Below are 25,048 nucleotides of genomic sequence, written 5' to 3'. Positions count from 1 at the left end.
TCAGGAGGGACAGCCTCTGAGTCAAACAGTAACAAAAACATCAAAACAGTCTCCCCTCACTCCCACTCTGTGCTCTGCCTTTCTCAGACCAAATCTTGCAGGGCTATCCGGAGGTGGAATAAGCCCCATTGACGATGGCCCAAGGTTAGAGGTTGTGTCTGCAAATGTCTCAAACCCTTGACCTTTACATTGGAGATAAGCAGTGACACACTGCAGACGACTCATGTCCAATTCATAAATGCACCATGGGACATTGCAAAGACATTTGATTGAGTTGAAAGTAATATACAGGAAAATACGCCAGGACTTATTGCATTATTTAAAAATGTTTACTTTTTGTGGTTATGATCAACATTATCAGTACAGTGATGAGTTTGCCTACCTGTCCATGAAACTGTTTGTTATGATGTCTATCTTCCCATTCTCCTACTCACTGACCAACCTACTCGTCTCTGTGTACAGCATCTATGGCTTTTATTAACTGCTTTGAAGAACTTTAAATACTTACTTGTGGTTAAAGAAAAATATTCATAAATGGGGGGGGGAAACTACCTCACAATTTCCAGATTTGATTGATAATGCACTATCTTCTAAATTAACAGCAGAGTACTGCTTTCTTCAATCCATGTGTTTTAGTGCAGCACCATGTCAATTTTTCCAAATGTGTGAGGCCTGCTTGTGTTATCTGTTAAGGGTTGTAAATGTGAATCTTTCGACTCATTTTCTTACAGTCAAGCACATTTTAGGTTTCTGTAGTTGTCACATTGCTGTACAGGTGCTCTTTCTGAACATACTGATTTCTAAAGATCTCAAATCAAGTACTAAAATAATTTTCTAGCTTAGGCCCTTGGATGCAGAAACTCCTGTTTTGTCATGTTATTTAAATAGAGTGATACAGTAGAACAGACCTACAGACCTTCTAACTTTATGCTTCTTCAGAGTTCTAGTAGCAGTTATTAAAACACTAAAAAGAACACATGAGCCCAAGAATTGCAACTCATATTGAACGGATGATCCCAAATTGATCTTAACTGCTAAGAGCCTGTTTTAAAAGGGCTGGATTTGCCCCCTCTGTGTTTGAAAGCTGCCGGTTTCTAGAGACCATTAAGCATTGATTGAAGCAGGATGAAGGGGCAGCAGGTTTAAGTCCCCCTCCCCTCATCTCACTTTAGCCTTCAGGGTATGTGACTGGACTGCACACAAGGAGAGGACAGCATCAGCTGCACAAGAGGAGAGAGAGAATACCTCATTATCAGAGCTTTGAAAAGCACCATCGTTCCTAAAACTTTACTGCACCTAAAGAGCAGTAAAGAGACACCATATTCTGGGCTGTTTTTGTAAACTATTCCCTGGTACCACATGAAGCTTGCACTTGCTTTTCTTTTGCCAAAGAAGAAACCAGCCTAGTGACGCTGTAATGTGTCTTTAAAAGTATTTTAGATTTCAGATTCAAGGCTGCACAGGATGTTGGAAGGTTTTCTCTTATATGGGGAAAAATACTTACCTTCAGAACTCGCAAATCATCCTCTGATGACAGCACTGAAAAAGGAAATGACTGCTAACATTTGGCAGGATGACAAGGGAAGTGCTGTTTGAACTGTTAGGTCTTAATTACGTGGGCTAGCCCGTTGCTTTCATCACCCAACAAGTGTGGTGTTACTGTGGATCAGTGTTGTTTTCGGGCACCCTCCCCGATTGCTTGTTTTGGAGCGTTTTGGCATCTTCCCCCTGAAGCCCAAATTTCTGTGCAGATGCTGTTTGTGTACACATCCCAAATGAGGATTAGTGAAGTCCTGCTGACAGCTCCTCACCCTTCCCAGCTCTGCTCTCCCTCCTCAGTCTGTTTCCAGCTTATCGCATTCCTCCCATTCCCCATACTTCAAACTGAAGGTTTCACACCTTAAGCTCCTGAGCAGCTTCTCAGAAGCAACTAACAGCAGTGGAAAGCTATTTAGGTTGCTAATGATTTGTTGCACAAATAGGGGATTATTTTCCATCTTTAGAAGCTAATTGGTCTTATTAGTATCACAAACTACTTAGTGCCAGCCCCATCAGCACAGCTACCCAAGTATGACAGATGTCCATAAAAAGTACATCCCATCCCCAAAGATTATAAGATGCCCCACACAATATCTTTTTCTAAGTGAATGTAATAATGGGAATAAACAAATTCTCAATTGCACGACTTTTTGTTATAAATATAACCGGTCACTCTTAGTGTCCATGGCCACATGATTTTTCACCAGCTGCTGCAGTTTCCTCTCTTAGTCCAAAGACTTTAGCACAGAATTATTATTGCAGAATGGATTATCAGGACAAGTTACAAAGGCACAGATACTGGTGTCTTTTAAAACTATCCATTACACTGTGGTAGAATAACGTACTATATGGGGAAAAGATGAGCACTGACAAGCTGAATGGGATGTGAAGCTGATGAGTTCCATTCCACTTCTCTTCAATTCTTAAGGGCATGGAAGATCTCATGATAGAGGCTACCTTCCGTCAGTACTTCTGATCAGGTATATAATTTGTTTTATACAAATGTCAAAAGCTTGCACCCCACCTTCTTCAGTTCATGAAAACAGCAAATCTTCCTGTTTCTCCTTGTCGGGGATTTAGAGCTTTAGGAGGGTTTAGAATGGGTGGAATCCTGAATCATCTTCTCTTCCACCTCTGAGAAGGTGATAGTTTTCCACCTGCACTCCCCACAAATATCCTTGAGCTTGTGGCAACACCATTGCTGGCGTGACAGGAAACTCTGTGAAATGCTTCCCACTCATGGGGATGATCATGCTCTGTCTTCTCATGAGTTTTATTGAGGAGGATATTAGTGAATTGTTAGCCCGTGCTCTGCCCTTCACTTGTGCCTAATCATGACAGGCAGCAGCCGACAAAATGCTTTTATGCAACAGATTAGGCAGTGAATGCTCAAGTAATTCAAAGCAAAATAAGCAGCAGGCAGTGTATAGAATTGTAGATATGTATATATAGAGACAAATCCTCATCTAATTTTCTTAATTTACCAAATCCATGACAGTTTCCTTTGTTTTATTGTTATATCCATGACGGCTCCTGCTTTGAGTGCCCAGTGAAGGTGTTTGCTGTACCACAAGTACTGTTTATGTTGTTGGGGTTGTTTTGCTCTACAATAACACAAAACTGGCAAGAATACAAAACTGATTTGATATTAGAAATTATCCTGATGATGCCATGCATGCCATTTCATGGCATTTCTTTCTCAGGTGGCATGACATTTATAATCAAAACAGCTGTATTTTTACCTACTCTTTAGTTAACAAGTGTCTGTGGTGAGGTGTCTTTTTATGGAATTTGCTTTATTCTGGGAATTTTATAGAGTAAATTTATTTAATTTGTCAAATAATAACTCAGATAACTCAAATGGTCCTTTTTTTTCCAAAAATGGAAATTAGTCATAACACCCAACTGTGATTCATTTCTGATTGTCTAAAATGGTCAAAGAACTGTTCCTTACCAATTAGGTACAGCTGAGAAATCTAATTTTTGTAATATAATTGCATTGTAAGATTTATACTTAAAAGAATTGGTACATACACAGTTCACACTTCTGATATTTCAACACAAAGTGCCCCTCCATCTTCGTACACGCAAGAAAAAATCTCCATGACACAGAAACCCTTGAGTACACACACAGATACACCTGCCTACATAAACCTGTCATAAACAATACAAAAGTTAAAATTATTGTAGCCAGTCATTGTCCTACAAAAGCATATGTCTTAATCTGAAACATTTGGAGAAGGCTTTTGGGTAGGAAAAAAATATACATTTTAACACTCAAAGTGCAGTACAGGAGTTCTTTATCATTGACAGCAATTTAATCATGATGAACGTTTCAGTAATCGTTCTAAGAGTGCATTTGCACTGTAGACACATCACTAGCAGTGCTATTTAAGTACACTGATGTTAGTTACTGAACTACTGTGAGTGCAGATGTTTCTCTATGGTAGATTAAACATATGTCCCATAACCTAAGGTAGAAACTAACCTTAGATCTGTGTGCTTCAACTATCCACTTTAAATCTGTGGAACAAAAGCACAGAGGGACCTAGCCTCAGGGCTCCTAGTTCCAAGCGGCTGCTTTCATTATGTAAAGATAGCTTGTCTTCATTTGTAATTGAAAGCCACCAATACACACAGCCACACAATGTTTGTGCACTCTTAAAGGAGAGCTCTTGAAATATAGATTTTCAAAGCAGACGTCTTGGTTTTGTATTAAATTTCAATACTGTTTCAAAATCCTTATTTTCTTTTCTGTTTTTGAGAGACCAATGGAAACGCTCTCATCAATATAAAGCATTTTTTGTGTGTTTGATGCCTGTGCTATGTGTTTATTTACTTACCTTCTATTCTTATACAAGGTGACATACAATGTAGAATGCCATTTCAGTGTTAGTACATAATGTAATCGGGAAAAAAATACTTCCATTCTCCCATATAAACCATTTAAAAAACATGAAAAGTATTTTAAATTATTCTTTAAAAATGTAAAATACAAGTTGTGTAAGTGTTTACACATTAGAAACAGATGAATGTATCTAAAGTTTAGCTGGATGTGTAAAAGCAAGACTGTCTTCTTGAAAATACGCCCACAATTAACTTTCCAGTGCACTCTCTGTGTGTGCGTGCTGACTCTGTTGCTTGAACAAAAACATGCTCTTCTTAATGAACGGATGCTCAGGTTGTGCATTGTGAGATATTTGACAATGAGGTGCTTGCATGAATAAAGCCCGACTTCAAAGTGCGAAGGGCTACTCTTCAGAGCCACTACAAGTTCAAAATACAACCTGTTTTGAGAGGATGTTTGTAGGGAAATCGCTAGCAGTAGGTTAGAAGTGCTCTCAACCATGATAAGTGCTGTCTAATTAGGGCTGAGTGGGGAGAGAAAAGGGGAGGGTTTGGGGTGGAGGCAAACCTACCTGAGCTGACATGCACTGTCACCTGCGCTAACCCCTGCCTACTCCAGCCTCCTCCTGCCTTTCTCCTCAGTGCAGGGACAACCCACCACTTGTACAGATGCTTAGATACCCACAGAAGCATAACAGAGTCACAGGAAAGTGTCAATCAAAGAGGCAGCCATGCAGCTGCACATATTCATACCGATCCTATGGAAATAGATGACTTTTTTTTTTTTAGAAGGGGTCCTAAGAGAGCAGAGATAAAAATCAAGGAAACCCAACCCGCCTCACGCTCAAGATAAACAGATGTGATTTTCCTCTTTCTATGCACTACAAGATAACCTATTCTCCTCCTTCTGCACCTGTATTAAGGCTTCACTGATTTCAAAGCTTTATAGAAGGGGAGGTCACAAAAATTGGCCAATGGCTTTTTGTATTCTGTGCTAGGATGGCAGCTATTTATGATAACTGGGATAAAAACAGGATTCAGATGTTTGTATTACCTTTCTGTAGTCAACTCAGTGCACTCATTGAAAGCAGTGAAAAATTATATAATGCAGAAAAATGTATAAGCCAGGTTGCAAAATTGAAAACAGGTTTACTTTGTTAAAGTTCAACAACAGATTTATCTTTAGATTTGAATTAGTCAACACTAGTGATCGCTTTCATTCATACAGGCCAGAACGTTACTGAGAAAAATTGCAAGAGGTCTGAAGCAACATTCCTGAGCATAACTCTTGTTGACCCCTCTGTTCAATATCAGCGATTCTCAGTTTCCTTGGGAAGGTTCAACAGATAACAGAAGTGTTGAGGTTAAGAAATGGAAGGCTTGGTAAAACAGAATATCTGTCCAGAATGAGATTTGGAACTTTTGGGATTACCTGTGCAGGGAAGCCAGGCATGGTGTTACGTAGCGTATCTGTGTCTTCTAGATGGTGCCAGTTGGAAACTGCATTTTGTAGTGGCTAGTGTTTGTTGATATTTGTATCACATTATGTCCTGAAGTTCTGTAATGTTGCTTGCCACTAGAAACTCCATCTTTGCTTAAGAATGAAGATATTCTTACTTTTCCATTCTTTGATTCTTTGAAGTAAACCAACAGATCAGAATGATTCTAGGAGTAATCTTCAAGTTCATCTTAATGACGTTGGTAGCAAATATTAAATACTTTTTCACTAAATATCATTAAAGATACAAAAATCTATTTACCTATACATTTATGCATGAGCATTTGGTAAATACTGTACAGCTACTATATTTCTCATATAGCAGTAATGCTGTTTTAAGCACCCTTATTAATACTATGAATTTTAGCACACTTTTATCTAACCTTTTGTAATAAACCAGGTCATAAAGCCCATCCTCACGTTTATGGAAGAGAAGAATATTTCATTCATGTGTTTAAACACAAGATATTTCCTGGCTATGAAAAGTATTGTGACACTTTCTTGGGATTTTCTTCATCTGAATACTGTTTTAAAAGACTTTTAAAACTGAGCCTGCCAATAAAGTGCGAAGAACAGTTGCAAGTACAGAATAATGCCGTTTAGATTTTGAGTTTAGATGTGTGTATAAACCTTAGGCGTAAGTATTCTGCCTGAAAAGAGGTATTCATTTTTATAGGCAGAAAATGGAGAAGACAAATTATAACTATAGCGATAGGAAAAAGGACAGACTTGTGTAAATTCTCTATTGGGCAATTCTCTGAAACCAGTAAAAACTTTGCAACATTTGGACCTATATATTGTTTTTATAAAGCATTCCAGTGAATTGAGCATGCCTACCTTTGAACTCAGAAAACAGTATTTTTTTTTTCTTTTACTGTTGGAAGCCATTATTGAGATGAAGCAGGGAGGTTTTTTATGAGAACTTAATCAGGGCAGCAGAGGTCAACCCCCCTGCTTGTCTTCAACAATTACCATGAAATTCTTAATGTCCACAATGCGGACGGGACCTCAAATTTAAGTGTCATCCAAAGGGCGACTTTTCCAACACTGTGGCCCTTCCACCCCCACCTCCTTTACACCCATCATCCTGGGGTACCGATAAATGTAGCAGTTTAAGTTATAGTCAGGCAGCCGCTGAACCTGTGACCTTCAGAAAGAGAAGACAAGGGGCAATTTACAGAGCCATAAACAGACCTATAGCACAATCAGTGTAGTTTCCTTGACTAATGCCCAGGCCAAACTGAAGTGAGGTTTTCACAATTCTTGAACCTTGATTATAGCCAGATCTCACATTGTAATTTACAGTTACACTTCACCTAAAAGTAGACTGCTTTGAAAGTCATGCTGAAGACAGTACAAATCGTGATTTATTTGGTGTTGTTTTTTCCTTCCATGGGCTGTGACTCCCATGCTTTTATTTTAAGTAAATAAGAACTTTTTTATATAGCACTGCATGGCACCACAAAGAAATACCTAAATATGGCAGTTCCCTGAAATAATTCATGCTGAGTTAGACTGTTTTGAAAACAGAAAATAACTGCCAGATATCAAACGTTGAAAAATAAAACTCTCTCATAGCTGGACTTAAATAGGCCTTACAAATTAAGCTCCTGCAGATAAAAACATTTAAGTTTTTCATGAAGCAGTATGGTGTACGCTGCCTGTCGCAAACAATGGTTCACGCTAACTTTTTTGTTGTTGTTCAAATAATGCATCCTATTTTTCTACTGTGCATGATGAAACCAAGCCCTACTCTTTGAATCTGGTTCCTATTTTTTTTTTGTTTTAAGTCACCATGAAGAAAAGTATAAATCAGACATTTAAGTTGGCCGAGTGCACGGCTCGCAGACAATAAAAAGAAGCAGAGAAGAAGAGGGTAACGCCATAATGTAAAATAGTTAAAAGCTTATTAGAACCATTCAAAGGCAGCGTGATTTCCACTTTGTTTCGGAACACCCCAAGCTCAGCCTTTCAAGTGATTGTGAAGGGGGCAATTCAAATCTCTTTTGGTCCATATGAATGGAGGCCTCTTAAAGCTCCTTTATAAACCACCAAATTCCCCACAGGCGTATGCCCTTTAGCTCTATTACTGATTTACCCACAGCATTCATCTCTAACCTTCTGCTTCTCCTTTGTCATTGTTCTTCCAGCCACCCCAGCACCTGACAACTCTAGCACCAGGCTTCTTTTGCTTCTTAAAAACGTGTAGGCCCCAAGAAGTGAGATTATTGCTATATATCTTTCCCCCCTATTTTTACCAGCAGTAAAAAAAAAAAAGAAAAAAAAAAGATATAGGTTGATTGATTTTCTTCACTCACGGGGTCCAGCAGTTGGTAATGTTAACATAAATGCCTGAATAAGGCCTACTCTTCTCTGGATAGAAAAAAAGGGAGGCTTGTCTCCCTTTCTTTCTTTCACTTCAGATAAAGGAGTGAAAAAATTCCAAGTGGGCCCATTGCCTCTGTACTTAGATTAATTAGGCCCCTTTTCAAGGGCTATTCTTTCCACCTCTAAAAAGGGCCCGAGTTACATTATGTAAAGTTTTCAGAGCCATTTGCATTTGTTTGTGTTACTGAAGTTAGTGATGAGGGGCACTTGGAGAGAGAAAAAAAAAACAACAAATAAAAATATACGCTTTTACCAATTTTTAACATCAACAGCTTGAATTTTGTTTTCACGTTTTTCCTTAACAGGCCAAATTTAAAACAGTGCAATACTTTTTGGAGTAAAAAAAAAACTTTCTTCTTAAACGAAAAGAAAAATCAGTTTGTTGATCAATCGCTGCAGTACTGCATTCCCTTTGCGTCATTCATTAAAAGGATTAATTCATTCCAAAAGATTACTTTCCCCTGTATCAAAAACTCCCCATTGAATCCACTACTACTGTTATTATTGATATTATTATCCCTTCACCCACACCTTAAGTGCCATTCTGTGCCATCTATATACTAGTTATACTACACAGAAGGTAGAAAAGGACTTCAACAATTGAAATCAAGGGAAACTGTAGATTGTAAATGTCCAAAGAAGAATTTAACCAAGATACTCCCTAGTTTTTTCTACGGGTGCTATGATATCTTTAATGACAAAGGGCAGCAAGCACCTGCCCACCTGCACCAGTTACAGCAGTGACCTATCTTACCACAGCATGTCTACAACGTGGTCATGCTGATGTCCAGCAAACAAGAAATTGAATATTGAATACGCATGCATTGAAAAAGACTGACCTAATTAAATATCTGTAATCATAAAAATGTTATCTATTGTTGAGTCTTTCTACTTAAGTATTATGAGGTTTGTCTTGTGGCCGAAATACCTTCTGCAGATTTCCAGAGGTCGCAAGGGTCTCTTTGAATACTTTAGACAGTATTGACAGTAGTAGAGGAATGGTTTAAACATACTGTAAGACAAACATCGGCATAGCAGAAGTGGGGTCATGAAACATAGTTTTCCCAAAGTTTTGGGTGCAAACATCATTTGATGATGATCATCCTTTCTTCCCCAGTACCTGCGGCATACCTAATAACAATGTTATACCATGTTATAAGATGGTGGTTATTAGGTTGTAATTAAGTAGTAATTGTGTAGTAATTCAGGTGGGTAGCTGCGTCAGCATGCGTAGGCTGCAAAGGAACAAGTAAGAGGTCAACATTTCGTTGTGTTCTCTTTCTTCTTTTTTTCAGCATGGAATAAACCTATTTATTGTGTAGTAATTACTGCTGCACATAAAATTCCAAAGGCAAATGAAAGGAGTTATCATTAATTTTAAAACGCCTAGTTCCAGTACTTGGTTTTGTAACTTTATGGAAAAAAGTGTCACTCCTTGTTGGTTAAATTTGAGTTTGTAATATCATTCCTTCTTGAATTACAATTCAACGATCTATTAACTATCACCTGTTTATTGCTTTCCCTATAGCCACAATAAGTAAAAATGGTTACAAAAGCCAATTTGTTGAAGTGCCTGTAGAATGAGGAACAGAGGTTCCCAAGATGATTTGAATGAAAAAAGTTACATTTCTGTTTTAGGCCCAAAACCTTCAGGGAATATAGATTTCCATCAGTACTGATGATCATTTTTGCTGTGCATAGCCTTGCGGTATCAGATGTATTTTCGGTAGTGTCCCATTTTCATACAAGGACTCATCAGCATGTCCTTCTTCTAAAATGTGTTTACAGGTAATTTGATTTTTGTAGGAAATTTCTGCTTCTTTGTGTGCATCCCTGTGAACTGCGATATAAATGTTAAACAAGACGGGATCATCTAGTGTCCAAATGCCAGGCAGTGTTGTAGAGCATTCATAGGGAAGTTGCAATGTACAGTAGCTGTGTCTGACAGAGGGTATTTGGATTGTGATAAGGTGGGAAGAGTCTTGGGTCTGCCGAAGTATTCAAGCAGAGTTTTAGAAAGGGACTGGATGGTGTGGCTGCTTAATACCAAAAAGTATCACAACACAAAGAATTAGGAGGAGGCTTAGTGAATGGTGGCTCTGTATTCCAGATCATATTAGAACTGTAAGTCTTAGAGCTCGGCTGGATTAAGCATTTGTCAAATGAAAGTGTTTGAGATCCTTAGAATGAGAAGGGAGAAAACAAAATGGCAAATCCATGGAAAGGGCCCCGTAGCAGGGTATATATGCAGAGGAGATGAGAAGAACTCTGCCATGCATTTTGTGTTTTGTAACCTGAACATTTCTTTTTGTATACAGTTCAACTGTTAGGAGAAGCAAGTGAAAATTCTGAAGTATGTATGCGAGTGTGGTCATTTTTAGAAGTACTTTTAGTCAGCTGCCTGTGTTTTTTAGGACTAAATTAGTTCTCTTCTTGAGCATTGACATTCCTAAAGGAATACATTTATTCATTATATATTTAAAGGAATACACAGAGCACTAAAAAAAACTCTCCTGAAATTTAAAAATTATACTGTATATGGACACTTGACACGCGTTACAGATTCAGAATATTCCAAGTTTAAATTGAGAATATTTATTTATATTTATATACATTCAGGTGCAGACACCTGAAGAAGGCTCCATGACCGAAACGTTGTGTTTTCTTTCTTCTCTTTTTAGCATGGAATAAACCTATTACTTGTTCCTTTGCAGTCTACGCATGCTGACGCAGCTACCCACCAGAATTATGAATATATATTATTTATTTATTAATAGTAAAACTGTTGTACCATGTTTCTATTGGAAAGTTCCATGGCACGTTCATCCTTATTTAGTAGACTTTGTTACATTATACTGGGAATTCCAAAGGAAATTTGATTTAAATTAAAAACAGTTTTTTTTTTGCTTGGACGTGAAGAAAATGAAGAAAGAATGTTCAGGAAAAACCTGTCATATAAGTCATTCAGCCACACTCAAACCCATAAAGACATCTATGCTGCTGTGTTGTGGGCTGCATTTTGGTTTAATACTGCTCTACCATTTAAATGGACACTAACATGCTTAACTGTGGCATTCTGCCACTTTGCCTGGGGATGAAATAGGAGCACTCTGCAGCCTTAAATTAGAAATAAAAGTAGAACAAAGAGCTTTAGAGAATGGAACGGTGTAGGACAGACTTAGACAACGAGAGGGGTCGCCTGTCTACATTGATCTTTTGCCTCTTTACTCTTTCAAAGGATCTACAACTTCTTCTCTTGTTCACCTTTTGGCAACGTTCCTACCCTCACAATTCCTCTGGGAATACAGTCTGTCCCGTGCGTTTGAACCCACTCCCCATCACAATAAACAACACCAGAGCCCTCTCCATTTCCTCACAAGCTCAGCAGCACGCAGGGAGGTCAGAGAGGCCAGCCCAGAGTGGATAACAAAGCCCTGAAAGCACGGCCACTTGAAATTGCCTGACCAGGCTCCTCTGCTTTTCCAAAAGCTCACACTGTTGACTTTACTGTCAGCGGTGCCTGAGATCATTTCAAGCCCTAGAGGTCTTTCGGTGTAGCTCATTAGTCGGGCGCTCGGAATGGAAATGAATCCTCCTGCTGGCACTCCATGAGCTACAACCAGCTTAAATCTTCTCCTTTCTTCCCCTCTCAAAAGTCATTTTTAATAAGACCTATCCAGATATCCCAACTATGTGAATTACATGCACATATCTGATTTTAAAATAGGTTGCAAGTCCAGTTCTGGCAATAATGAGATTTCTCTGACACCTGGTTATACATTTTCATGGATGTCCTTTGTAAGACTGAATCTGTCTTCTGGATTGTTTTGAGGAGGGCTCTGGCATACTTCAGTTATGACTGTGTGCTAGACTGTGTCATTTTTTAATGTCAGTGTTGAACTTCACCAACAGTGAAATGTAGCAATAGTGGTTTACAAACATGGCAGATATTAATGTCTTCACCACAGGTGTCTGTTGAGGATATCTGTGGTGTTCCTTTCGGTATAAGAAATACATTTTTTATGTCAATAAAAACAGAATGAACCTGCAATACTGCCCTAAAACCCATTCCTGCAGAAATAGTTATCCTCTGCTGCTGCTACACATGGAATTCAACTAGAAATGCTTTGAGACCCTTTGACTTTTCATCTGAATTGGCCTTTAATCTTTCCAGCCATCTTTTTGTGTTAAATTTCTAAAATGACTAACAATAAAATACCAACCAACATGAACACGTATAACATTTTACCCATGTGCTGTTGATCCCAATCTTTAAGGGATTTTCTGTTTATTACCCCTCTAAAAACAATTTTAAAAAGAGAAAATGGGTGACACTGGAAGAAACAGCTAATTTCAGACAAACCAAGCAATTTCTTCTGGGTTTTGTTGAAATATATTCCTACTAATTATTTGACATAGGAGCTCAAGGATCACAGGATTTCCAATCCTGGTGTGGATATCCTCTTCCTCCTGCTTCTGTGTGGAAAAACAGAATTACTGCACATAATTAATTCACCCAAATGTAATCTAATTTAAAGAAAATGTTCTTATGGAAAATTCATAAGGCTAGTACAAATTTAAAAAAAATTCCGTACAACATAAAGCTAAAACCTTTTTATTTTAATTTTAAAATATTTATTGGATAACATCACCAAATTACAACCATAACAAAACATCCATTTGTCCTCCACTTACATGAAACAATTAAATTGTCAGATCTAGGTTGTATCCACTCTAAGTCAGTTTTTAATGTTCTGCGGCTCCGGACTACTTTGTTTAATCTTTCATTCAATTGCAGTTGTTTCATTCTGCTCTTTCCAAGCCACAAACTTGGCAGAAAGCTAATCGAAGCAGCAAGTGAGGATCATTTCATCTTGTAAATAAAACAGGAAAAAATACATATGTTTTCACCAACCAGTTTTTCCTTTAACTTGTTTTCTGCCGGTCTCTTTATGACTAAAACAAAATCCTGAAAAAAAATAAAACTGAAGCCCAGACACGGATACAGATATGCCCCCATGAGGAACATCCATCCCTCCCCCCTTCCTGTCTGCCCCACATTAACCCTAACAATACCCCCCCTCTCTGTGCTTCCAGACCGTGCTTCACCTGTAGTAATGACTTCTTGAGCACCCAGCCAGATGATCTGGGTCAATGGGGCCCCTACTGCAGGTGGGCGAGTCTGGGCCGAAGTGTGCCACCCGCCTCTGAAAGACTGGAGCTCTGAATGAGCGCGAGGAGATCAATGAGAGCCCCAGAAAATCCCATTACATCCCATTCGCAGGCTGCCTTGGCTTAGACCTTTGACTGCCATCCTCCCTGAGGCAACATCTCTCTCTTTGTGCACCTTGTCTTTTTCTTAGATTTTATCACATTAGTTCCAGGGGAAGCTGGAAGTCTGGAATAATTACGGGCCTGTGACAGCGGTGGTGCAGAGGGGCCGAGTGGGGCAAAGGTGGACGGCTGGCTGGGCAGGGAAGCGGGGGAGGTGGGGGTCGAGGGGTGGGAGTGTGGAGGAGACGATGAAATGTTTCCTTTTTTTCCCCCCTGCTCCATATCCTTACATGCTAAACATTTCGTCTTGTGCTGCTGAATAAACTCCTCCGTTACGTTGAACTAGATTGAAAACAGAACCAGGAAAGAGCATTTGCTTTTTTTTAGTTCATTTAAACAAGTTTGTAAAACTGGATTGTAAAAAAAAAAGAACAAATGAAACAAATGGACATAGAAGTCTAATATAGGATATCATCCCAACTCAACATTCATCAAAATTTTCCTAAATACTGTAATTCACAGATGTTTATAGTTTGCATGTTCTCTTAGTTTGAAAGAAAATAAGACATACATTTAGCTTTAACATTATCTAACAAGATCTTTCATACCATAGCATGGCTTGAGACATCATGGAAAGTACAAGTTAAATGAACTTGGGATCAGTTTGCTCCTACGTTTATTACAAATCAGTAAAAGGACAACATGCACCTAGAGTTTTCTGTGAGGTTTACAATCACTAAAGTAAGTCACATGGACCAAAGATCAATAAGCTGAATGATCAGTCTGCTTGAATCTGAAGGCATTTTATTCTTATTCATGGATTTGATGTAGTACCTTTCCATTGGAATGGCTTCCTTTTTCATTATGCATGGGCCAGATGAGCTCATTCACTTATAGATTGATCTTTCTGTGGCGGTGTTGGGTGTAGTGGGCGTTCATCATCCGGATCTGTCAGTGAGTGGCAAGCCTTGGCTTCAGCCTGAGCCTTTTAGACTGAGAAATGAGAAAATGATTAACAAACCTGTCAATACTTTCAGTGCCGTTAAACACGATGACCGTTCTCATGCTAATGGCTAAAAAGCAGGCACGGGCCCACATTTTCAAGGCACTGGCTTTGAAAATTTCAAAGGTTATTTAATGCTTTATTCATTAGACCTTCCACTACGTTGTTATTTGTTGTGAATACTTTGAATCTTAATGATAAGCTCCTATATTCATTTAACACACTCTTCACTGGCCCATATGTCGATATTTCCAGAAACATACTAGACAGACTGCTGTAGAGCTGTAAAGTGTAGTTTTGGGATATTATGGTAAAATAATGAAAGAAACCACCTGCCTCAAAACCTTTTTGTCTTTACATTAAATTCTACCCATCAAAGAAAATTACAGTATTGTAGCAACTTGAGTAGATGTGTATGAATGCTGGTATGAAAATTGATCCTAATGTTAACTAAGATAAGAGATGATTAATGAGTCACAACAAGGATTTATTTTACCTTAGTGTACACACATGCACATTTTGCCTAGGTTTCAGTATTAAATATCTGACCAAGTTTATTTGACACTTGGATGCATTTCTTGCATTCTGTCCAGTCAAAAAGAATTGATTCCTTTTGTGAACTGAGAGCAAATAATAAAAAAACGGTTCTCAATCTTTTGTGCCCATCAAAGTGTTAGTATCTCCATGAAATATCCATTCCCCCAGTATTTCCTCCCTCATTCCCTTAGCCATGTAGACACGGAGAAGGGTCAGACAATATTTAAGCCTGTCTGAATCTACCGTAATGTACACAGTTTCTCACGTGCAACCCAATACGTGTGAATCAGCCCTTGAATGTGTTGCCCCTGTTATGGAGGGCTGGTCTGGTGCCACCCTCAGACAGTTTCATTGTTCGTACTCGGAGGCAAAGATTATGTGGTTGCAATTAAAAAAAAAAGAGCTTGCAGAAAAAGAAAAAAAAATCCTAATGGTCTTTATATTGCTCGATGCGGTTTTACGCATTAAAGAACACTTTGGTTAAACCCGTCAGGTTTTGGAGTCACCTGGTGTCCTTGCCACCCAGCATGACACGCTTTCATCTTTTGTATCAGAGTGGGAATGGGCGGCGTTTTTTGCAATGCAGCTGGTTTAGCCTGCCTGTTCCCAAACCACCCCCCCTTTCCCCACCTCTCCAGCACAGAGCATCATTATTGGGCCACCTTGCTGCTGTTTGATTTTAGGTTATGGACATTTGTTCCTTTTGGAAAAAAATAAAATCCATACCCTCCAGTATTTCTATTCTTCTTAACAATTTCCCTGAACTTTATGGAAATCAAATGTGTACAATACAACCACCAGACCTTGGGTGACCTTTAAGGAACACAAATACGGAAGATTAGGGGTCAAAATGCAAACTGGTCCAGTCTGTGTTCTGACAGAGAATGAAATGACAGTTCCTGGGATCTCAGGGATCTGACCGTTCTGCAAGTAGCATTATCAGTCGACTTGGATCGACGTGAAAGGTGGCCCCAGGAAAATGTGACAGCCCTGTGCCTTTGAATGGAAGCACTCTGTACTTGTAGCGAGGATGCTGGGATTTCATCCTCTCTTTGAGGCAAGCTGGGCCCTTCCTTTCTGGCCCTCTCGTGATGGGGATGAGAGGACGGGGAGCAGTAAATGAGCTGTTTATCTAGCCATCATTGTTCTCCATTGAGTCTCAGAGAAGCAAGGTAAACAAGCTCCAAACAAAGGCGGTGCTTCACAGTGATAAACGCCCAGCAGGAGCCCAGTGTTCTGTGGCACAGTGACAGTGGCAGTCCTCGCTTTGAACCAAACACCGATACGTCACGCTCACCTATTCCCCCATTCAGCCATGACAAAACGGCTACCACAGTGGAGTGGCCTTTTCAACGTCCCCGTTTCAGCGCGTCAGACTCCTCGCTTCTGCCCCTCCGTAAAATAAAATATGAACTAAAATGAAATTAAACTAAATGCAACAAATCCACACCAGCAATGCTTCCACAGCCTGAAGACCTTAGACTTCAAAATGCAGCTGCATAAGAACAGGTTACATTTAGGATATGAACATTCTTGTGTGGTTCTGTAAACTAGGCTTTTTATTTTTCACAGTAACTCACAATGTCAGGAGTGTTTGCTGACATCGTGTTAAAGGTAAAATATGTAATACTATAACAGGATTTAAAATCTGTGGTTTTCCTCAGGAAATATGTATACATTGGTGAGAACTGTACAGAACTATAATTAATGATATTACTTTTCTTATTTTAATTACATTTGTTTTTAATGGGGTATGTTTGTAAAACCTTTAAACTCAGTTGTACATGCAAGACAATATGTAATTCAACTTTTTTGTGGGGCATAGTTACAGTTCACCTCCAATTAGGATCAGGATCTTATTTTGCATTAGTGTATGCTTTCTCATATATCAGGGTTACATATATTGTGTTTTATTAAAATGATTACAATAAAAAGTACTTTGTTGTAAAGATAAAGGTGTTTAAATTCCTCGGTAGCTGGGTTCTACAGACCCCTGATGTATCACCTAAATTAAGTGGCGCCATCTGCTGACCTTATCACATATAACTACTATTGGCTATTTAAAATTAAAATTAAACTATGAATAACTTTATTTTAAAATAACAAGTGAAAATATATTTTTAATAAGTAGTAAATAAACTAAAATACACATTTATTATTTTAAAAAGATATTGGAAGCTATCATCTATTTTATCATGTTTATATTCCTTATAAAGACCTATATTATTACATCAGTCAGTATACAATTTTAAGAATGAGAAGCTCCTCATAGTGAACAAATCACAAATGAAAATAAATCATTGAAAAAAATGGAAAAATAAAAAAGAAAAGCATAGGTATTTGTTGGTAATCAAAATGAGGTCAAATTAGTTTGTTTCCTTTTGCTTTCGAAATATCTTTCCATTCATTTTCATTCTTGAATGTTATTTAAATGGTGCTGAGAGTTTGGCCTTTAGTGCGTTTCACGCTCTTGAAAAGAAATAAACAGGAGAAAGGGAGAAAAGGTAGTGATAAAACCTGAGCTTTATCTTGAATATACAATTGCTTATGTTTTTGAAAGCCGTTCACAGATGGCACAACGAAATAGTCAAAAAACGCTTTCAATGTTTTTACAAAGCAATCTAATTGAGAACAAACTGGCATTGAATTATAAAAGACCATGACCACGGACTGCTCTGGGATGCAATGGATTTTCTTATAAATTTCCCTGACCACATTAATGATAACACACTCCCCTCTTCTTTGTGTGACATGAAAGTTAGATGAGGCACAGCCTTGGAAGACAAATGGAAAAATATCTGCTTTTAACACACTAGGTTCAGAGAAAAAACAGCTTCTTTTTTTAACGCCCCCAGCTCTGAAGCAAGTTTAAGTAAAAGTTGTATTGTTTTCTGCTTTAATGGATTACAAAAATGTGTTTTTTTTACAACAGTTTGTTAGTTGTAATATTTTAGCCATTAAATCACTGTCATGGCAGTGTGAGAGTTCACTCATTTTCTTTATGGAAATTAAACTGGAAGTGCTTGTTCATATGCAGGTGACAACAGGTGACTTCAACTGAAATTTCTTCTAATTCCTTTTCCATGAGTTCACAAAACGCAACTTTTAACTCAAGCATTGTTGTTTTTTATTGCAATTCAGCAATGTTATTTGTATGTGTTTAAACTGGTTCAAATATTGTACAATTTGAAACCCCTTTACAGCGTTCCACAGTGTAAAAATTACTCCAGCATGCTGGGTCAACTCTCCTAGGTTCTTCAGGGTGAGAGATCCCTTGCTAGGCTCCTACAGTATTCATGCCAACAGGATGGGTGTAAATTAAGATAATAGTATAATCTCAAGTCCTAAGGTCTTTAGCACTTTCCAGTCAGTTGCCTTTGCTAAAATTAACAGACGGGTGTTTAAGAATGTAGAAATGGTAAAAGAAACATTGGAAGGGGTTGCAGCACTGTGTTAGAGTCAATTAGATGTGTGAAAAAGCCATGTTGATCAAAACCAGCACCTGTAGACACTGATGGTAGAACAATCCCCTTAAAAAGGTGATACGTACACTAAAGATACACTACCTTTGTCTGCACGTGTAAAGAAATTGAAGAGGAGCATGTTATTCATCTGTTTTTTATTCACTTATAGTGGTGGGAATTGTGGAAAAAGGCAAAATAAAATGTGCATTGTATAGGGTGCCTTACTGTGATACCATGTTAATCTTTTCCCTATTCGTAACCTCTTCTAACTGTTATTGGACATAAAGGTCTGAGAGAATAACAAAACAGTTAAGTATTGTGATATTTAGCATTTCTTACTTTCACATCACTATTGGCGAGTTTCTCTTCCAGATCTGGTCAAAGTGTCGTCTTCAAATTCATTCATTGCGTCAGGGAATTTTGTTTCTCTTGCACAGCAGAACTACTTTGAACTCTGTGACAGGAAGACTTGCTTATTGTGCAAATTTATTTTGCAAATGAGGTCATTTCTTCTTCAGTATCGTCTCAGGCTGTATAGTTGGGGATCCCACAGTAGCTATTTATGGGAAATATAATCACATCTCTATTTTTAAAGACTTTGAGACTTTTTTAAATGTAACTGAAAGCTCTTGTTTTTAATATTAATACTTCTAAAAGGTTATTGTTAAATTACAAAAAAAAAAGACATAGCAAATTTAGATTTAGAAAAGTATTTATTTGGTTTTCACATCTGTGTTTTGCTGCCTGACCAGGGGAATACCATAAAATCCCAAAACATATACTATATGTCTAAGAATCATTTATTAATGTGCACCACAAACTTTCACAAGAGCATTAAAATGTCCAAGTACAGATCATGAAGTAGTCAAAATAAACTTCAAATAGTTACCTGTTCTTCAAGGAGAGGCATTGCTAAAATATTTCATCAGAATACCTCGAAACCATTTTTCAAGCCACCTGGAGTCAAAAGAAGTCATAAAAGTCAAAAGGCTTGTACCAGAAACATAGGTTTTTCAATAGCGAGTAAATCATGGTACATAAGTTGTAAAATGTAATAATACGTGTAATGCTTGTAACATGATTTAATTCAGACAAAAAATATCCCCCAAAATTTGTGTTGAGAAGACGATTTCAAGATTTATATAAGATCACTTATATATTAACCCTTTACAATCTGCCAGTAGAGGGTGGTATTCAACCCACTGGGCACCATTGTTAACATCAAACCCACACTTATTAGTTTTTTGACAGAGAGTGTGCCATTCGATTTTTGAACACCGCTACACAAAGTGTAGCACATTGTATGGTAGTGAATTTCAGTGGTGACACTGTGTCCTTTAGAACGTGCTAGTTAGGATTTGCATTTAATTCACTCTTGTGACTTATTACTACAGATGTTTCAATGATGTTTGGACGGAAAAAAATAACAGAAAAGGTGGGGGGTGGAAAGGACAAAAACTAGATTATTCAGACTGCAGCTCAGTCTTTGCTACAAAAGCGTAATAAGGAGGAACTTGACCACAAAAAGGTGTTGAGGATTAAGATGGTAGAGCAAGCTTTCCATATATAGGAAATTACATTCAGGCTCTGCTCTTTCATGACTGATTCCACGTCTTGCCTTCTCCGTGCCCTGAAGTAAAAGGGTTTCCACAAGTCTTCATCTCATGATTTCACTGGTGAAGACAAAAGACCAGTAGTGCAAAAAAGTACGGCAGAACAAAAACTGTAGCAGGAAACACAAAGACCTCTCAAGAAAGTTCAACAACAAACTATATTGGAGTTGTTCTTACACAAAAAGCTGCCACAATCATGTCAATACTGACCCATTTTTTATAATTCAACTCCCAAACTTGAATCCAGTTTATCTTAACCTGTTGCCTTTTTATCAGTCATGTTCTTTACGAATTTAGAAATAGACATGCTCTTAGGCTACTTTTTACTTTCTAATGTAGCTGGCAAATACTTTCAAAGCAAAAACTGGTTGTTCATTTGTAACTCATGGTGCTGCTTGCAATATCCTGATACTTGAGCTGCTATTGAGCCAATTCACACCTTATCTAAACGATTTTGGAAAACATAGTTTTTTTCCTAAATGTTCTTATTTTGTCATTAGCAAAATGAACTAACAGGTATTTTTTTCCCTCACAATGAATTGACCACAGTAGTTCTGTGGTAAATTTATGATGAAATTATGGGGAGTTGGTGAATGCAGTTTGTACGTTAGTTTTGCGTAATTTGTTTTCAGTGGTTTGTGTTGTGAAATGCACCAGTGTGCCTGTCTCAAGTTGAAACTTTCGGGATGCTTCTTTTTATTTTAGTGCCATATTTAATTTTTTTTTAGTTTCAAGACAAGAGGCGGCTATAGAATAGAGGGCAGTAGGAGCTCAGTGTTGCATTCTATAAGCTCCTTTAAGGCCAATTAAAGAGAATCACAGTCATATATTTTATTTTGTTTTGTATCAACACAGCAACATGCTTCTCCTTATCGGCTATGGTGCGCCATATTATTCCTCCCCAAAGTTTTCCCATCTGTCCCTGTTGATCGCCAACAAGTCTCTTTCAGGCCCCTAGCTGGGAGTGGAGAAAAAAAAGTAAACTAGCAGGGGGTCCTCATTTCAGTCCAGCCCTCGACTGTGGCCTTCCAGACCAAAGCACTCTTGTATAGCTTTTTGATGGGCTTTCAATCCGAGTCCCACTGACAAGAGGGTTTATAGGAGGGGTAGGAGTTGTGTTTTTTTTTTAGGGGGGTTGGGGAGCTTTGCAGAGAGTTGGGGAGGGGGGGTGGGGTGGGGTGGAAAGTAAAAACTGCAACAGATGGGTCTGATTGTGCTCTCTACGCAAATTAAGGAGAGGGACATCTGCAGCACCAAAATACTGGTGGTCTGAAGCAATTAGGCCCCTGGTGGAAAGGAATAAAAAGAGGAGGAAAAGGCTGTCCGGCCTGCCAGTGCATAGAAATGAAGTCGGGCTCACATTACAATGAGCTTGGCCACAATGGTGAGGAGCAGGGAAGGAGAGATGAAGAAAGAAAAGAAGATTAATGTACAGAGAAGCAAGCAAGAACATTTGCAGCACTAGGCCGTAAAACAAGAGGAGTGGCTTCAGGATTCAGACTCGGCTATAAAGTGTCCTTTCTTACCATCGTCCCAAATCTGGGGGCCATTTTCAGAGGTGTCATCTCAGAGGTTCAGTGTTTTTTTTCCTTGGGGAGATGACATGATAATGCAGGGTCATCTTCAGGATTATACTTTTTTTAATGTATTCTTTGTCGATTGGTTTTGGTAACTTGGGATAGACTGCGCAGGGGGAAAAAGGAAGAAATGCTACCAGGGTGTTTACAAGATTCCCTGCGGGAAATCTGTGCAACAATGCAGTCACTTGTGCAGATTTGCATAATCCAGCCTAATGAAACAGTCACGTGTTGTGTGAAATAACTGGGGCAAGTTACTGGGTAGATTGCCGGGAAGCTAGTTGTTTTCTTGCTCTGAGTTGCTGGCTAGTTAAACATAGGCTGTCATATCTGCTGTCATATACTCCATGCACAAACATGTTCATCAACAGGAGCATAAAGGGCATAACTTTCCTGTGATGAATGCCAATTGACATATAAAGTAAAAAAAGGAAGGGGTATGCCCACCTTGCAAATAAAATGTATATAGTAAAGGAAAAACTGAAACTAAGTATGATACTGACAGGTTTTCCAACGTTCAACATCATAGATTTAATAAATTGCTGATATATATTTATTTATATATATATATTTGGACTGCAACTGCAATCATTAGTTGGTTGGGGTTACACATAAAGGCATCACTCTTGGATTTAACTGTCCTGTTAAATGATTAAAAAAACAGGATTAGGCAACTTATCCAGACAGTGACCATGCTTTGTGCCTATATTCAAACATATTATAGGCACAAATGTATTCGTTTATACTTAAATTTGTTTCAGCTTAATATTCCCTTACAAATATTCAAACCTACCTAGGTTCACACTTCTGTTCATTGTGTGTGCAGAAGATCTATACCTGCTTTCTTCTGACCTGAACTTTTACATGCACTATGTTAGGATTTAAAAACTCCAGAAATGTATTTAACAAAAATTGGCATTGTTTGGGATAAACTATTGCCAATAATACCTCTGTGAGCCATTATTATTAATATTAATGCAAATAATACATTTGCATCACCTACACAGGTAGTTCAGAATTATTTCTAAAACAAACAAACAAACAAACAAACAAACAAACAAACAAACAAACAAACAAACAAACAAACAAACAAACAAACAAACAAACATTATAATGGGCTGTATTTTTTATATCTGATATGAACCAGAATAAATTAATGGGACAGTTTCTCCTAGCATTATGCGACATACTGTAGATACATCTGGCTGATAAATCTGTATACACACCTGTGTGTGATGAGGGGAAAAAGGGAATATGGAGTTCAGAGGTTTGTGGTCAGAATTGCTGGTAAAAATAAAAATAATGAGCATTTACCTGAAAGGTCTCCTGTCTTTGATTTCAATAGCTTCCACAAAGTGCTAATTGCTCATGATTGCTAAGAGGCTCTCATAAAGACAGGATTGCTCTTGGTTTGAAATAGGAGCCTTAGCTACCTAATCCTGTGGTTGCCTCATCTTCCAACTCAGACAGATTCCTAAAACATTTTTCCCACATTTGCACAGTCATTACTATCTTTCCGTCTTATTTAAATTAATAAGGCACTACCCGAGTTTGAAATCTTCACCCCTTTAATGCCACTTCCACTACACTCTTCAACCATCTAATCCTTTGTGAAATACAGAAATATTTCAGGTAAAAAGCAGTATTTTCCAGGATTGACTGTGCAGTTTAAAATGGTTCAGGGTGAGGGCTGTTCAATTAAAGAAGTGGATACAAAAAGAGAATGGAGGTCACTAAATGAAAGGTCACTACTTCATTTCATTTGAGACGTACATGACAACAAACTTGTCTGTAGGCATTTAATTTTTATTTTTTCGTGTGTGGTTGATTTCAAGTCAATACCTGCTTCCGAAATCTCTGATGTCAGATCGTCAAGAAAACAACCAAAGTTTTTTAATAAGCAAAGTTACTTTTAGCACACAAGGTGACCTTATGAAAATAAGTGGTTAGAAAATGGCTGGACAGGTGACTTTATATTGCTCAGTGGAGTACGTCAGCTGCTGCAAAACATTCACATCTGTAAGAGTGTTTCAATTTGGAGATAAACTGGCAGTGAGAATATGATTAAGGCTTTAATTCTCTGCTAAGGCTTGAGTGTTCTGACCAGCAGACTTCGGCTGCACTTCATACATACATCTGGTGAACATGTTTACTTCTCTGTGATACACAAACAATATATGAGTGTAGTGTACAGTTTGTGGTGTAATCTGACAAATCTGATAAAGGCCTTCCCATTCTTTTCAGTTATCAAAACCACAATCTAAAACAATCAGCAAATACCAAATCCTACCCCACTGTGGTTTCCTCTATCAACCAAAAAAAATAATAAAATTAAGCAAAAACATTACAATATAAATATCATTCTTACTTTAATAGAATGTACTCTCAGGGGAACAAAAGCAGTAAAGAAAAATGGGACTAATCAAACATCAAGTGCTTACAAAACATGTTGCAACTGATACAACCCTTGCAACAGCACAGTGTAATTTTGCTGGTTTCAGTACAACGTCTATGAAAGAGAAAATGTTTACCACTGTTATCTTTGACTCTACCCAGCCTTATAAAATGGACTTCTTGACAGCGGAAAAAGTTGCCAGCTGAAGACATCACAACTCTTTATTAGCAGCAAACTGGGAATCATCACTGAGCAGGAGTTGCCTGGATGAGGATCCAAGCCAAGGAATAATAACCTGTACTTTCCTCATTCTGTAATGGTTAGATGTGCCTTATTTAATTTAGCAAAGTCAAAATGTGACACTATAATCACACGTTCTGTAATTGTGTTTTGAATTTATCCCTTTAGTCTTTAATGACATTTAACCTCCTCTTCCATGCTTATTAAAGTGGGCAGCTAATCTGTAATTGAGGGGAATTTCATCACAGCTCGAAATAATGGGAAAAGGAAGCAGAATATCCTGTCTTTTGTTCCTTGCAAGTAGTATTTTTCTTGGCGTTTGCTTGTTTTTTGGTAATGACTGTTAAATACTGCGAAATGACTCCATCAGTGCAGAAGGGAATTCAGTCAAGCTCAGCTGCTGGAACTGTATTGAAAAGCCAAAAATTTAACAATTTCAATGCATAGCCCTTTCCGTAAGCTTACTGTGGTATTCCATGGTTGAAACACAGTGGGGTGTTGTGAAGCATTGTGAAAAAAGGGGAAAAGAGTGACAAAGTATTGCAGAGATCACAGTTATAATTAACCAGATAACTCAGTTAAAATCAAATTCTGTTTTGCCATGATGTTTTAGTGAAGGAAGCCACATACAGCACCTACAGTACATCAACAGGAATAGGCCACATTTAAACCC

General features: G+C 38.1%; 1 long non-coding RNA gene across 1 annotated transcript; it reads right to left on the bottom strand.

Annotated features, from left to right (window-relative positions):
- Positions 1–14,183: 14,183 nt before the first annotated feature.
- Positions 14,184–19,617, bottom strand: LOC107077707 (uncharacterized). Its single transcript, XR_001478706.2, has 3 exons — positions 19,440–19,617; positions 18,890–19,106; positions 14,184–14,539 (listed from the first exon to the last, which is right to left on the bottom strand). It is a non-coding gene; the product is annotated as an uncharacterized lncRNA (long non-coding RNA).
- Positions 19,618–25,048: the final 5,431 nt, after the last annotated feature.

The sequence above is a fragment of the Lepisosteus oculatus genome, chromosome 11 (assembly GCF_040954835.1).
Source record: "Lepisosteus oculatus isolate fLepOcu1 chromosome 11, fLepOcu1.hap2, whole genome shotgun sequence".
Taxonomy (NCBI): Eukaryota; Metazoa; Chordata; class Actinopteri; order Semionotiformes; family Lepisosteidae; genus Lepisosteus; species Lepisosteus oculatus.
Note: the sequence above shows the minus strand (reverse complement) of the source record. Positions and strands in the feature narration are given on the sequence as shown.